The sequence below is a fragment of the Pelophylax lessonae genome (genome assembly GCF_965119305.1).
Source record: "Pelophylax lessonae genome assembly, chromosome: 3".
NCBI lineage: Eukaryota > Metazoa > Chordata > Amphibia > Anura > Ranidae > Pelophylax > Pelophylax lessonae.
The window spans coordinates 510,375,140-510,392,463 of record NC_138770.1 but is presented as its reverse complement, the minus strand read 5'-3'; positions in this window follow the sequence as shown (position 1 = coordinate 510,392,463).

Here is a 17,324-nt window from a genome sequence, read left to right as displayed (position 1 = left end):
ACATTGGGAGGGCCCGTGGAACACAGCCTACCTTAGAGAGGTTGGAAAGTTTCTCTCCCAGCCTACTAGACTCCTCTTATGTCTAAGTTACCCTGTGTCTCTTAGGGACACAGGGTGCCCAAGAAGCCAAGTCTGGCCTGCCCAAACCAGACTTTCACAGACTGATCGGCTATGAGAGCTCCATGCGCCTTGCCAGAACAAACTTACAAACTATGTGGAACTTTGTCAAGGAAGCTGCCATGATGGATTGACTCTTTGGGACTTGTCACCCGACTAACTCCGGCAGAGACCGATTGGAGGTCTGGTACCTGGTAAGTCTACCTTTGGAGGGAAGATATGTGACAGTATTCACCGTAACTGGAAGTTAAAAACAGATAATTAATGGTTTGAATTGCTTCAGATGGGACAGTCATATTTATCAGCAATATCTCCATATAGAAATATGAAGATTTATTCCCATTGCCATGAAATCTGTAATTCCTAAATAATGTGTGTATTACATATCCCTCAATGTCAGACAGGTTTTCCCTAGTGTTTGTGAATTGGGAGGGAATGTGGATTGCCCCTGTCTCATTGTTAAATGTTAATGACCTTGCATTGTTCTGTCTTTCTGCCTTAAGAGAAGCTTATTATGGGATGTATATATGCATGTGGATTGGATGCTAAGGGGGAGGGGGGTTGTCCCACATTGTCTATTTTTGTGTACACTGTATGGAAGTGTAAAACCCTGTTTCTATTGGATTGTGAATGTCACATCCAGTCCTCAACAAGGTCCACCTAGGCCAGTGATGGCAAACCTTGGCACCCCAGATGTTTTGGAACTACATTTCCCATGATGCTCATGCACTCTGTGATGTAACTGAGCATCATGGGAAATGTAGTTCCAAAACATCTGGGGTGCCAAGGTTCACCATCACTGACCTAGGCGGTAACCTTGTGGGGGAAAACTGTATATAAGTTTGTTTCTTGATCAATAAAGTTGAGTTAGTTCGCCCTCAATCTAGAGTCCTGTCTCTTATTGGGGGAATATGCTACAAGGGATTGCTATGGTCTTCCATACTCCCTTAGATAATCACTAAGCTCTTGTAGGAGCTTTTGTAGAGCTTGTTCCTGCTGCCCTCTCTGGGTAGAGAGAGGTTCACCTACGGGAACCTGGAGCCTTATCGTAGGTCCAGGGTGGGTAGGAGATGGCGAGACCCTAACCAAGCTGCAGCAGTTCATGGGATCTGAGGCGGTTATGGTGTCTGGTGGAGTGCTTGGAGCCCTCGGGAAGCACTAGGAGCATCCGTCAATGGAGGTGCCCGGTCGGGGTGCAGGTTGATCTGTTACAATTAGTAATAATAATAATAATAATTATATTAATATAGCATACAGGCGGTCCCCGGGTTACAAACCAGATAGGTTCTGCAGGTTTGTTCTTAAGTTTAATTTGTTTGTTAGTCGGAACAGGTACATTTTTTAAGTGTAGCTCAAACCAAAAAAAAAAAAAAAAAAGTTTACATTTTTTGGATAGCATAGGGAAGGGTTAACACCCCTGTAACATTTGTTTTGCTGTCTGTACCCCTGTTCAGAAGATTTCACCTCACTTTCTGTCCCTATGACAATTGGATTTTGAAAATTTTGGATTGTTGTGGAAACAAGGAATGGTGATAAAGCTTCAGCGGAGACATCTTTTTCCCATGAGAACTCTTACAGGAGTGAATTTCTCTTCCTAGGGGTAGATTTTCTCTCACTTCTTGTTATCAATAGAGTTGAGCGGACACCTGGATGTCTGTGTTCGGCGGGTTCGGCCGAACTTGAAAAAAAAGTCCGGGTCTGTGTCCCGGACTTTTTCCGAACTTTACCCGGACACCAAACCCATTTAAGTCAATGGGGACCCGAACTTTCAGGCACTAAAATGGCTCTAAAACACCAATGGAAAGGGCTAGAGTGCTGCAAATGGCAGCAAAACATAGTTAAGAGCATGGGAAGTGCTCTGCAAACAAATGTGGATAGGGAAATAACTTAAAACAACAAAAAAAACAGAAAAATAAAAAAAGGCCCATATGGAGTAGGAGGGAGGTTGAGGTGGTGGTGGATGTGGCGGTGTAGGTGGAAGCGGCAGTGGAGGAGGACGAGGTAGCCAACACTGCTTTTTTTCAGTCATTTTAAATGAGGGTACACCCCAAAAGAGTGAGAAAGATCAAAAGTAGAACAATGGCTGGGTAAGGTCGGTATCCATCTCTATTCTGCACAAGGTACGGAAAAGTCCTGTGGGATCCATGCCTGGTTCATTTTAATGAACGTGAGCTTGTCCACATTGTCTCTGGACAGGCGGCTGTGCTTGTCTGTGATAACGCCCCCAGCCGTGCTAAATACACATTCAGATAATACACTGGCTGCAGGGCACTCCAGCACCTCCAAGGCGTAAAGGGCAAGCTCAGGCCATGTGCCCAATTTGGAGACCTAGAAGTTGAAGGGGGCAGACCTGTCATTCACTACATGTAGGCGTCTGCACACATACTGCTCCACCATGTTGGTGAAATGCTGCCTCCTGCTAAGACGTTCCATGTGAGCTGCAGGTGCTGCTGTTTGTTGTGGTGTGCTGACAAAGCTTTTCCACATTTCGGCCATGCTAACCCTGCCTTCTGAGGTGCTGGCGGTTCCCTGGTTGCGTTGGCGACCTCTTCCTCCTCCTCCTCTGCCTTGGCCTTGTGCTTCCACTGCGATCGCGCTCCAGTGAGTGAATTAAGGACGGTACGTTGTCCTTGTAACGGGGATCCAGCAGCGTGGCCACCCAGTAATCAGCACAAGTTAGAATGTGGGCAACTCGGCGGTCGTTGTGGAGACACTGCAGCATGTAATCGCTCATGTGTGCCAGGCTGCCCAGAGGCAACAAAAGGCTGTCCTCTGTGTGAGGTGTATCGTCTGTCTCCTCTGTATCCCCCCCAGCCATGTACCAGTGATGGCCATGAGCTGGCCTGGGTGCCACCCTGCTGTGAACATGGTTCCATCTCCTCCTCCATCTCCTCCTCCTCATCCTCCTCATCCTCCAGAACTGTGCCCCTGCTGGACAATTGTGTCCCTGGCGTTTGTGGGTGCAGGAACCCACCCTCGGAGCCACTTGCGAATGACTGCCCTGAAAGCCTTGGAAATGTTACCTCTTGATCCTCCTCCTCCTCATCCTGTGCCACATCCTCTTCCATCATCGCCCAAATCGTTTTTTGAAGGAGGCATAGAAGTGGGATAGTTAAGCTGAGAATTGCGTCATCGGCACTGGCCATGTTGGTGGAGTACTCAAAACAGCGCAACAAGGCACACAGGTCTCGCATGGAGGCCCAGTTATTGGTGGTGAAGTGGTGCTGTTCCGCAGAGCGACTCACGCGTGCGTGCTGCAGCTGAAACTCCACTATGGCCTGCTGCTGCTCGCACAGTCTTTCCAGCATGTGCAAGGTGGAGTTCCACCTTGTGGGCACGTCACATATGAGGGGGTTAGCGGGAAGGCTGAAGTTACGCTGCAGCGCTGACAGGCGAGCAGCAGCAGTGTGAGAACGCCGAAAGTGCGCACAGATGGCCCGCACTTTCTGCAGCAGCTCTGACATATCGGGGTAATTTTTAAGGAACCTCTGCACCACCAAATTCAGCACATGCGCCAGGCAAGGGATGTGCATCAAACCGGCTAGGCCCAGAGCTGCTATGAGATTTCGCCCGTTATCGCACACCACCAGGCCGGGCTTGAGGCTCGCTGGCAGCAACCACTCATTTGTCTGCTGTTCCATGCTCCTCCACAACTCCTGCGCGGTGTGTGGTTTTTCCCCCAAACAGGCAAGTTTTAAAACTGCCTGCTGTCGTTTACCCCTGGCTATGCTGAAGTTGGTGGTGAAGGTGTTACGCTGACCGGATGAGGAGGCGGTAGAGGATGAGGAAGCGGAGTAGGAGGAGTTAGGAACAGGAGGCAAACTGAAGCGCCCTGCAATCCTCGGTGGTGGAAGGACATGCGCCAAATTGCTATCTGCCTCAGGCCCATCCTCCACTGCATTTACCCAGTGTGCCGTTTGGGAGATATAACGTCCCTGACCGTGCTTACTGGTCCACGTATCGGTAGTTAGGTGGACCTTGCCACAGATGGCGTTGCGCAGTGCACACCTGATTTTTTCCCCCACTTGGTTGTGCAGGGAAGGGATGGCTTGCCTGGAAAAGTAGTGGCGGCTGGGCACGACGTACTGTGGGACAGCCACTGACATAAAGCTTTTAAAACTGTGCGTCTCCACCAGACGGAATGACAGCATTTCAAAGGCCAAGAATTTTGAAATGCTGGCATTCAGGGCCAGGGATCGCGGGTGGGTAGGGGGGGTACTTCCTCTTCCTCTGAAGTGTTTGGGAGATGGAAAGCTGAACGCTTCCACGGGACATTGTAGAGATGGTTGGTGACCCAGGTGGTGGTGTTGCTGACAGATCGTCTGTTTGTGGGGTGGCAGGTGCCGGTATCACTACAGAGGTGGATGGAGAGGCCGAGACTGCAGCAGAAGAGGAAGCAGGAGGAGCCAGAGACCTTTCTTGGTTTTGAAGGTGTCTACTCAACTGCAGCTCGTGCTTTGCACTTAGATGCCTGATCATGCAGGTTGTGCTCAGGTTGAGAAGGTTTATGCCTCGCTTCAGGCTCTGATTGCACAGGGTGCAAACCACTCGTGTCCTGTCATCAGCACATTTTCTGAAGAACTTCCACGCTAGAGAACTCCTTTGAGCTGGCTTTGGTGCGCTCGGTCCCTTGCTGCGTTGGGCAGTAGCAGGCGTAGTGTCTAGGGCACGGCCGCTCCGCTTCTGCACCCTGCTTCCTCTTCTGCTGTGCTGGTGGCTCTGTGCGACCACCGCCTCTTCCTCCAAACTACTCAGGTCACCTGCATGACCTTCATTCCATGTGGGGTCGAGGACCTCATCGTCCTCCACATCATCTTCCACCCAGTCTTCACCCCTGCCCTCCTTGTCGGTCTCCACAATTCTGAGTGCGGCAGCAGTTGGCACCTGCGTTTCGTCATCATCGGAGATGTGCTGCGATGGTCCTTCCATGTACTCATCTTGAGAAATAAGTGGTTGGGCATCGCTGCACTCAATCTCTTCCACTTCTGGGGCAGGGCTAGGTGGATGGCCCTGAGAAACCCTGCTGACAGAGTCATCAAAAAGAAGAAGAGACTGCTGCATGACTTGGGGCTCAGACTGCTTGCCTGATTTGCAAGGGGGTGAGGTGAAAGACGGTTGGACATTGGCTGCAGGTGCCAACTCTGACCTTTCTGCAGTAGACTGGGTGGGAGACAATGTGAAGGAACTGGAGGCACTGTCAGCAACCCAATCTACTATCACCTGTACTTCTTCTGGCCTCCTCACTTCTAGAGGCGCATGATGCCCTACCAAATACTGCTGCAGGTTCTGTCACCTAAACACACTTGAGGAAGGTGTTTCACTTGTGCGTGTAGCTGGCACAGATCGACCACATCCTCTCCTTGCAACAGGAGCTCTACCAGCCGCACCACGACCCAGGCCACGGCCCCTATTTGACGGTCTCCTCATATTTCTGTAATTTATGATCTTGCCCTAGAAAGGTGTTTATTGAATAGCGGAACAAAACAACAACAGTATCGCACGGGTGTATCTCACAGTCAAATATGCAAACTATGCCGCAATTTAATTTTTTTTACCCCAAAAGGGTGTTTATTAAATAGCGGAATAGAAAAACAGTATACAAATACAACGGGTGTATCTCACAGTCAAGTATGCAAAGTATGATGCAAATTTAATTTTTTTCACCCCAAAAGGGTGTATATTGAATAGCGGAATAGAAAAAAGGATATAAAACGGTGTATCTCACACGTACAAACACAGACTAGGCCCCGATTACAATTTTTTGTACCCTGAAGGGAGGATGAGGAAGAGGAGTAGGAGGAGTTCGGAACAGGAGGCAAACTGAAGCGCCCTGCAATCCTTGGCGGTGGAAGGAGATGCGCCAAACAAATTTAAAAGGTGTATCTCACATGTACCGATACAGACTATGCCGTAATTTAATTTTTTACACTCAAACAGGGTGTATATTGAATAGCGGAATAGAAAAAAATGTATAAAACGGTGTATCTCACACGTACAAACACAGACTAGGCCCCAATTACAATTTTTTGTACCCTAAAGGCAGGATGAGGATGAGGAAGAGGAGTAGGAGGAGTTCGGAACAGGAGGCAAACTGAAGCGCCCTCCAATCCTCGGCGGTGGAAGGAGATGCGCCAAACAAATTTAAAAAGGTGTATCTCACATGTACCGATACAGACTATGCCGTAATTTAATTTTTTACACTCAAACAGGGTGTATATTGAATAGCGGAATAGAACAAATTTTATAAAATGGTGTATCTCACACGTACAAACACAGACTAGGCCCCGATTACAATTTTTTGTAACCTAAAGGCAGGATGAGGATGAGGAGTAGGAGGAGTTCGGAACAGGAGGCAAACTGAAGCACCCTGCAATCCTCGGCGGTGGAAGATGCACCCCAAAAGATTGGAAGGTGTATCTCACACGTACCGATACAGACTATGCCGCAATTTAATTATTTTTACCCCAAAGGGTGTAGATTGAATAGCGGAATTGAAAAATTTTTATAAAACGGTGTATCTCACACGTACAAACACAGACTAGGCCCCGATTACAATTTTTTGTACCCTAAAGGCAGGATGAGGATGAGGAGTAGGAGGAGTTCGGAACAGGAGGCAAACTGAAGCACCCTGCAATCCTCTGCGGTTTTAAGATGCGCCCCAAAAGATTGGAAGGTGTATCTCACACGTACCGATACAGACTATGCCGCAATTTAATTCTTTTTACCCCAAAGGGTGTAGATTGAATAGCGGAATTGAAAACATTTTATAAAACGGTGTATCTCACACGTACAAACACAGACTAGGCCCCGATTACAATTTTTTGTACACTAAAGGCAGGATGAGGATGAGGAGTAGGAGGAGTTTGGAACAGGAGGCAAACTGAAGCACCCTGCAATCCTCGGCGGTGGAAGATGCGCCCCAAAAGATTGGAAAGGTGTATCTCACACCTACCGATACAGACTATGCCGTAATTTAATTCTTTTTACCCCAAAGGGTGTAGATTGAATAGCGGAATAGAAAATATGATATCAAAAGGTGTATCTATCTCACACATACATACCCAGACTAGGCCCCGATTGCTATTTTTTGTACCCCAAAGGCAGGATGAAGAGTAGGAGGAGTTCGGAACAGGCAGGAGGCAAACTGAAACACTCTGCAATCCTCGGCGGTGTAAGATGAGCCCCAAAAATTGGAAAGGTGTATCTCACACGTACCAATACAGACTATGCCGCAATTTAAATCTTTTTACCCCAAGGGTGTAGATTGAATAGCGGAATAGAAAATATGATATCAAAGGGTGTATCTATCTCACACGTACAGACCCAGACTAGGCCCCGATTACTATTTTTTTGTACCCCAAAGGCAGGATGAGAAGTAGGAGGAGTTTGACACAGGCAGGAGGCAAACTGAAACACCCTGCAATCCTCGGCGGTGTAAGATGAGCCCCAAAAAATGGAAAGGTGTATCTCACACGTACCGATACAGACTATGCCGCAATTTAATTATTTTTACCCCAAGGGTGTAGATTGAATAGCGGAATAGAAAATATGATATCAAAAGGTGTATCTATCTCAAACGTACAGACCCAGACTAGGCCCCGATTACTATTTTTTGTACCCCAAAGGCAGGTTGAGGAGTAGGAGGAGTTCAGAACAGGCAGGAGGCAAACTGAAACACCCTGCAATCCTCGGCGGTGTAAGATGAGCCCCAAAAATTGGAAAGGTGTATCTCACACGTACTGATACTGACTATGCCACAATTTAATTCTTTTTACCCCAAGGGTGTCGATTGAATAGCGGAATAGAAAATATGATATCAAAAGGTGTATCTATCTCACACGTACAGACCCAGACTAGGCCCCGATTACTATTTTTTGTACCCCAAAGGCAGGATGAGGAGTAGGAGGAGTTCGGAACAGGCAAGGGTGTAGATTGAATAGCGGAATAGAAAATATGATATCAAAAGGTGTATCTATCTCACACGTACTGACCCAGACTAGGCCCCGATTACTATTTTTTGTATCCCAAAGGCAGGATGAGGAGTAGGAGGAGTTCGGAACAGGCAGGAGGCAAACTGAAACACCCTGCAATCCTCGGCGGTGTAAGATGAGCCCCAAAAATTGGAAAGGTGTATCTCACACGTACCGATACAGACTATGCCGCAATTTAATTATTTTTACCCCAAGGGTGTAGATTGAATAGCGGAATAGAAAATATGATATAAAATTGGTGATTTTTCAATAGCACATGTGAACACAGCAGTGTCTTATGTCAGTCAGCTCTGCTTTAGGCTATGAAGGGGGAAAAAAAAGAAAATTCCCCTTTAAGTTTGTAATTTTTAAATAGATTAGTACAGACTATGCCACAATTTAATTTTTTTAACCCAAAAGGGTGTATATTGAATAGTGGAATAGAAAAAAGTGTATAAAATTTAAAATCATTCAATAGCACATGTGAACACAGCAGTGTCTTATCACAGTCATCACTGAAGCAAAAACGCTGCACACAACTGACTGATAAAAATAGATTTGTTTCTCCCTCCTCCTCCTCAGCGGGCTTAACTGAGGGAAAAACGATTGTGTTTACTGCACCAACCCCCACACAGCAAAATGTAGAACACTGACCCTGCCTATTCTCCAGCCTCGCCCTAAAATGCCCTAATAACTCGCCCTGCCTGCACTCCGACCTGTCCCTGCATTCTTTTCGGACACAATACAATTTTTCACTGTCTGTCCCTAATCAGCAGCCAGCACGTATGATGTGTACTCTCTCCCTAATACTACAGCAGAATGACGCAGCGCGCTGGGTCTCGAACTTATAAAGACATGGTCACATGCTTCAGATGGCCAATCACAGCTACTAATACATTAGTAGGCATGGCTGGGATGGCTTAAGGCACACCAGTTAAACGCTTGTTGATTGGCTGTTGAAAGCCCGCCATTAAAAGCGCTCCATTACATACAAAACAGGAAGTAAAATGACCAAACACGGATTTTAAACCCGAACATACAGTAAAGTTTTCGGGTCCGTGTTCGGGTAACAAAAATCCAATAATTCGGTACGAACACGAATAATACAGTACGTGTTCGCTCAACACTAGTTATCACCCTTCGTTTGTAAGTAGGAGTCGTCATAGAAGTCATTTGTTTGTAACCCCAGGGACCGCCCGTATACAATTGCTACATATGCCATGTTTTAATTTGACCTTTAAAAATTATCTTTCCTTTTCAATTTACAGTTGCTGCAATTTTCTGTAAAATTCAATGCAACATGGCAATCTGTATGCTGCTGGTGTACATGACACCCGCAGAATTGTAATTTTATTCCTGTGTAATTATTTTGTACTAAGATACAAGTCACATTTTAGGCACCTTTTGCAATAGGAATTTCAGTTTTGTAAAACTTTTCAGTGGTTGAGAAGGAAACTTTGAAAAGGCAGCTGCATACCACAATGGGATACCAATAAAACTTCTTTATTGTAATGCAGACAGATGCAGTCACGTGAATGAATGGAAGGTTAACATGTTTTACACATTTTGTGCTTAGTCATTACCTTGTGACAAAGCACAAGATGTATTATTGGCCTCTAGTTGCTGTGTGCGGCTGCCTTTTCCAAGTTTCCTTGTTTGTTGCGGTGGCGAGCTGGCCCAGCACCTGTGGGGTTACCTGCTGTGAGATCTCCTTGGCTCACCTGGAGCAGTGATTTATCCTCTGCCTTCCTGAAGTGGTTTAGAATCCTTACATATAACCAGTGAAGTAACTAGCATGAGACAATACAGAGAGATAATCAAAAAACTCTTACAGAAGGTGTTTATGTTTATCTGCAGCCATCTGTTCTCTACAGTCTTGTAAAACAAAGAATTTACACAGAATCCCTTAGCATCTCTCAGCAGCATAAAGCAGGTGGCATGGATCTGAATTTGCATGCTGCACGACTTAGGGAGAAGAACACTGTGCACTGATTGGAGGGAAGTGTAACCCCCCCCCCCCCCCTTCTTAAGGCACTACACCGAGAACATGCACAGCTGTGGATATCAGTCACAGGCTGTATGCTGGAGCTCTTCTTTCTCGCCACAATTTTTCTTTTGGTGTCGGGGAAAAGCTGTCAGAAGTGACTCATACAGATAACAGTAGAACGAGGCAGCAGAGAGAAATCACACTCAGAGCTTTGGATAAAGATAAGTGCACAGTGTAGAAGGATGTGCTTTATTCAGCTTTCATGTCTCAGGTCTTAAACCACTTTAAATAGTTCTAACTGGTTGCAAACCCTGCAGCTTTACTCGTTGAAGTACTCATGTCCTACATACAGGTACATGACAGAAATTTCAAAAATTACTTTTTTTTAACTCTATGCACCACCGTGTATTGTGATGCTGTGTAAAACCTGGAATCTGCACCAGTTGTTTGCTTAATGGTATTCAGTCTTGTTCTTGTGATCCAGTTCCCAATATGCATCTTGATCCTTTTACTGACCCGGATTCCATTCAGGTATCACTTTACCAGGTTTGGGACCTGACTCCATCCTCAGCTAGACTTGGCATCTCCATGGTGCATCATCAGCTGTACCTCTTCCCATCAGATATCAGTGCATCTTGATCCTGTTACTGACCCGGCTTCCTCTCTCTATGCTTTTACCTAGTAAATCTGTACCCCACTGCCTGACTGTTGCCAACTTCTGCCTGTTACTCACTCTAATTTTTCACACGTCCTTGTGTCATTCCATTCCGCTATCACTTGACCAGGTTTGGGACCTGACTCCATCCTCAACTGGACTTGGCATCCCCACAGTGCATCATCAGCTGTACCTCTTCCCATTAGATATCAGTGCATTTTGATCCTGTTACTGATCCAGCTTCCTCTCTCTATGCTTTTGCCTAGTAAATCTGTACCTCACTGCCTGACTGTTGCCAACTTCTGCCTGTTACTTACTCTAATTTTTCACATGTCCTGGTGTCATCCCATTTAGCTATCACTTAACCAGGTTTGGGACCTGACTCCACCCTCAAATGGACTCATCATCTCCATGGTGCATCAACAGCTGTACCTCTACCTATTAGATAAGAGTGTTTCCAAATTCCTGCTCAAAGCCTCTACACCTTGTCACCTGTGTCTTTCCTTCACCACTGCAGGCACTGGGCCTGGTTCATAGTACGGCGAATTGGCGTTTTGATGGGTTTTTTGCGAACCGGCGAATTAGTACGTCTGAATTGGTATTCAGAGAACGGCGGGCGGACAATAACGCCTAGTGTGAGATTCATTAAGATGATACAAGGTCAGAGCGCGACTTAAAAACACGCCAGCTAAAAGCTCGACTAATGTTTTGCCAAATTTTCCCCTGTACCCCCAAAAATCCCAAATCACTGTGGAAGGTGTGGAAAACAATTTGGAGATGACTGGCTTTTAAAAAATGTCAAAAACTGACTTAGAAAGAGAGATATCTGTAAAAGTGTAGAAAGGTAAAAAAGCTCCTCCAGCCCCGAGCTGCGAACGTGCGAATGTGCGCATGCGCAACGCCAAATAGGCTCAAAAAATTCCGCCAGCGCGATTTTGGGCAATATTTTTTTTGAATACCCGCTGTCTCGCCCATAGAAAATGGAAAAAAACGGCGGAATTGGAAAAACATGCACACTTCCAACAAGGGATCCCTTAGTAAACACCATCACATTCCATACACCATTCCTGCTAACTCTGAAATAATAACAGTGAAATCTACAGTGTTTATATAGAACCTCCACATTATCTGAAAAATCCAACAAAATATTACATTGGGGAACGGGTCGTCAGATAGAACAAAAATAGATGTAAAACATATTTCAAAGAAAGATTATTAGCATTTCACAAATATAAAGGAAATGTCACAATTTTGCCAATATTCGATGTGTTTCAAAAGAATGTTTTTCTAAATATATTGCAAATACTACATTTTCTTCCATATGGGTATGGCCAAGTGTTAGCATTTGACTACATATTTAACTGAAGGTATATATATATATATATATATCCCCATACTTGGCTAATTAGCAAAGTATGCCCAACAAACAAATATAGCTTTAGCTCACAATATTGCTACATATTGACTTTATGTGGCATCTTTTGTATTTTGTACATGTCTTTAGATTAAAAGTTTGCTGATACACATGCCTTTTTCAAACATGAACAAAATTAATGATGTGAACATTTGGAGGTTTGGAGACCTCCAAGTGTTGCCCATACAGAGGGCTCCTTCTGGATTCGAACTTACAAACCTACAGCAGGAAGGCAGACTCCCTAATGATTGTGCTATTTCTCAGTGAGCGTTGGGTGTTTTCCTCATGCCGTCAAAATGCTCACATGGGAACAGGGGCCATTGAACTGAATAGGATTGGACTTTTTGGCTGTTTTGGGAGTTGATCCTTGAGCTGTACAAATCCCCCTCAAACGCCCCCAAACGGGCTACGTTCACATGTAGGTGTTGTGGTCTGTTTTTGGGGCTTTTTAGGTGATTTCATATAAAAATGCCTGCCCAAAAAATGCATGTCAAAACGCCTGGGAAAACGCCAGCAAAAACGACCATAAGAACGCCTGATATAATTGCCACGCCAAGATTAGGGATGTTCATGAGTGATGAGTCAGATTGTTGGCTTACATATCTGTTCAATCTTCACAATCTCAACTCCCAAATCCCAAAAGGTGTGTTTCAATTGTTTCCCTAAATATATATTCCTTTCTCTCTCGCTCTCTCATGTAATTGTATATATATGTATGTATTCCTGTATCTAAATAATGACTAGCAAACTTGAAGAGAGAATTTTATCAATTCACATATATACACACCTACATACATACATACATGTATTTGGGTTGTTGAGGTCTCTCTCCTCCTCCTCATTTCTATTTCCCTTTTTTTGGCAACTGAGCATGCTCCAAAACACACAGGACACACACAGTTAAATTTCTGCCTGGGAGTTAACATTCTGGGTGTGTGTTTCCCTTGATTATATATAGGTCACTCAGACAGCAGGAAAGATTTGACCTAGGAAGAGGTCCAATATATTGTGTGTCACATGCTTTATGGTTAACATTTGGGGGCCTTTGTTATTTATGGAGGTGGGATTTGGCTGTGTTGTGTGTTATGTCCAAAGACACATAAGTCCACTTGACTCTCTGTAAGTATTTATTGCTGTTAACATAATTGTGTATTGTTCTGTCAATCTGCACATGTATCTGTAGATTATGGGCTCTTTGTCGATGTATATGGTATAAATGTTGTACAAAGGTTGTTTTTGTTTAAAAAATACAAATCTGTGGCTTCAATGGGATACTGTGGAGACTGTGCCAAAAATATGTCATGTGAAATGTTTGAGCTGTGTATTCTCTGTGTAATAAACAGCATGTTTCTAATATTTTTTTCAAATGTCTTAATGTGTCTAAATAAAGTTTTCTGGTGTCCACAAATGTATGTATTTTTATTGAATTTTTTAAGTTAGATATGCTTAATGGTTGTGTAAGGTGACTATTGTTGGCGAATTCGCTAATATACAAAACAGCGTTCTCACATTTGTAAATGCAACCGGAAACGAAACTATTTGTGGGTGCACACGTTTCCGGAAATTGTCCAGGCCCTCCCGCAAGTCTGTGCATCATGGCTCCTGCGCTCTTTACTGCCGAAATTGTGGCATTTGTGTGTAAGGTAAGGAGGGGGGGGTGAATGTGCGAGATGGGGGATGGTGGCTGGGGGGCTGGGTGTCGCTTATCTAGCGGGTGTGCAAGTAACTTTTGGTCTACTGATATGCGCATGCACTTTCTGCCTATTAGACGTGAGCTAGAAGCTTCCTGTTATAGAAAGTTCCTAGATGTGAACCTGTTCCCTACACTATATATATATATATATATATATATATATATATATATATATTTATTGTATATAATATATAGATATAGATATAGATATATAGATATAGATATATAGAGATAGAGATAGATATAGATATAGATATAATATATTGTATATAATGTATATAATGTGTGTATATATATATATATACACACACACACCAAAAAAAAAATATATATATATATATAGACAATATATATATTATATATATATATATATATATATATATATATATATATATATATATATATATCGACAATATATATATATATATATATATATATATATATATATATATATATATATATATATATATATATATATATGTATATATATATATATATGTATAAAATCTATAGATTTTATACATATATACAATATATTATATACAATATAGTGTATATAATAGGGAACAGGTTCACATCTCAGAACTTTCTATATAGATATAGATAGGCATACCCTGCTTTAAGTACACTCACTTTACATACACTCGTGAGTAAGGACACAGCTTGTTCAGCTTGGCATGACACTGCTCACAAACCATAAGTGACAGGGATAACAAACTTAGGGAGCACCGAGAGGGTACCCAGGACTACAACATATCCATTTTGTGGCTGGCCAGCTTGCCTAGGTAATCTATCATGTCATAGTCCTTGATCCCCTTAACATGCTCCCACATGGTTTGGGAGCAAGGCCATGTCAATGTGGCCAAAATTTCCTATGGAGCTGGTGTATTTACATGCATTGAGAAAATAAAAAAGGGATTGCTTCACTTTAAGTACATTTTCGGTTTACATACATGCCCTGGTCCCATTGTGTACTTAAAGTGTGGTATGCCTGTATATAGATAGATTTTATTAGTTTCTACTTTTACACTAAATGTAACACAATTATCTGTGACACATTGCCATGACGCTTTTCAATCTGTCTAGATAAAGACAAATGTATTGCCCCTTTTCATATATGCAAGATTAGAAACATTATATTCCCTAAATACATAATGCCAAAAGTTCTTGCCTTAAATACATACATACACACTGCAAGCTCTGCAACGTTTGTCTTGTCGGAGACTCGCCATCATAAGCTGGATCTGCACACAGCAGCTAATTTGTTCACCTGAGATGGAATCAGTGCTCACAAAAATATGGACTGGTCATGTCTTCAAAGGATTGCATTGGACAAATCACCTCTAAACGAAACACACGAGTATATAATCACTTGTCTTAATGGATCACATTCACAACACACGCATCTCACACTGACATATGTGATTCAATGGGGGTGTCCATTGCAAGTTAAATACGCCCCCAGATCCCATTGCTTTGTTAATTTACAGATCTAACTGGAATCTGATGGCACTGCTGTCAACCACTATGCCATCAAATTCTGCTGGGGACCTTTAAAAAGGATTATGTGTGATTGTGTGGATAATTCTGCCACATTAAATTCTCATCTCCCACATCCCATGTGCTCCTCTTGCAGGAATTGCGAATCCAGGGTAATTCAGCACAGCATAATGAACAGACACACCCAATCAGACAGCTCATGTTAAAAGGGACCTGAAAAGCAATCTGCATGGCTTGCTTTTCCAAGCATTGGCTAGTTTAGTGAGCCTGGACTAATAAGTCACTGTAATGCTACCCATACTGCTGTCCTTTTAACATGGTGACAAAAGTTGATACCTATGCTACATGTGTGTAAAGTTACTTTCACCCTGCTAAGTGGACAGCAATAAGGTTGTAAATACAGTGACTGTAATTAACATGCCAAGGGCTATGAATTGTACATGTATTCTAGCTAAATATAGCAGCTTCATTAGGAAACATTTATTTTTCATCTCTCTTATCTCCATCTCTGCTGCATGTTATTTTGGCAGAGGAACTCTATCCCATCAGCAGAGGAAGCACAAGGCTGTGCAGTGATGGACAGTGCACCCTGTGTACCCATTGGCTAAGGAGGCAGCAGGAAGCGGATCAGCCTGCCTCCTGTTACCTCCTCAGCCAATGAGTAGCTGAAAGGCTCTTAAGTCCCTTCCTCCTAACATCTCCTGAGTCCCAGCCCTGCCAGCTAGTTTAGTGTGCTTACTATGCATTTATCCTTCGGCGCTTCTCCTGCCTTATGTGTCAACTGGCTACTGTCTCAAGCACACTTCATGGATGGCGGGTCCGGGGCCCCTACAGGCACTCGGGCCCCCTACATGTGTATTGGCTGTCCCCCCCTGATGGCGGCCCTGGGTGTGTAATGAAAGGACAATTGACAAAATGTCTATATCATGTAGAGGAAATCACCAGTGTGGGGCAACCTATGTCATGGAGGTAGATTTGGACATCGATGTATATGTATCACCAGAAATGGGATTCTTTGTTCTACAAAATCTCAAAGACGACCTAGCATGTTTTTGTAAGACTGTACTTTTTTGGACATACTTGGACTCAAACATACATTGCTCTTTCCACAGCTCCTCCTCCTCTGGGGGTATGATAAGGTGAACATGCATCTTCACCAAAAGTACAAGATGATGTGTCGTCTCCGGATGAGGCTGCAGCGGAGATTCAACTTCCTGCCTCTTGTGGTGGATCTTCAGCGGGCCTGGAGTGATGCCAAAAGGCGCTCACCCAGGCTCCTGAAAAAGGCTGTTGAGCAAATCTCCGGTAAGTAAAAATATACATGACATGTGACCAGATAGGTTACAATTTTGTGGGTAGGTGGACATGTGTTTAGGTATGCAACAACACAAATACCAACAACCCCCCCCCCTCCCCTCCCTCTCGCTCCTACCTTTCCTACCTCCATCAAGTGTCTCTTCACAACCTTTAATACTACTATGTACATTAGTATTTTTGATGTTTCTTTTTTCTCTTCTGCTTCTAGCCAAAGCGGAAGGGCGACACCCTCTTGTACTTTTGGTGAAGAAGGGGAGGAGGAGGACGGCCACATTGAAATATGCCTTCAGAGGCAGCGAGCCATTTGACCTGCTAGAAATTGTGGATCGTAAGTAGAAAAATGTACATTGTAGAAATGTCAAATCTATAATCACATTTCACAGAGCCCCCTTTACATCGGAGTCTCCAGACTTACTACACTGTAAGAGGGAAGTGTGAAGACTCTGATGTAAGGAGAGTTCTGGGAACCATTATTTGAGGGGGGAAGCTGGGGACTCTGGTGTAAAAGGGAACTCTGTGGTCACCAAAGCTCCCCCATACATCAGAGCTTACAGAGACCCCCTTACACTTCCCTTCCTCAGTCCACCACAGTCAAGGGCACAACAAGTCCCACTGCAGAAGGCTACCTGCTTGGACTTGTACTGCTCTCTGTAGGGGACTAAGGAACTACT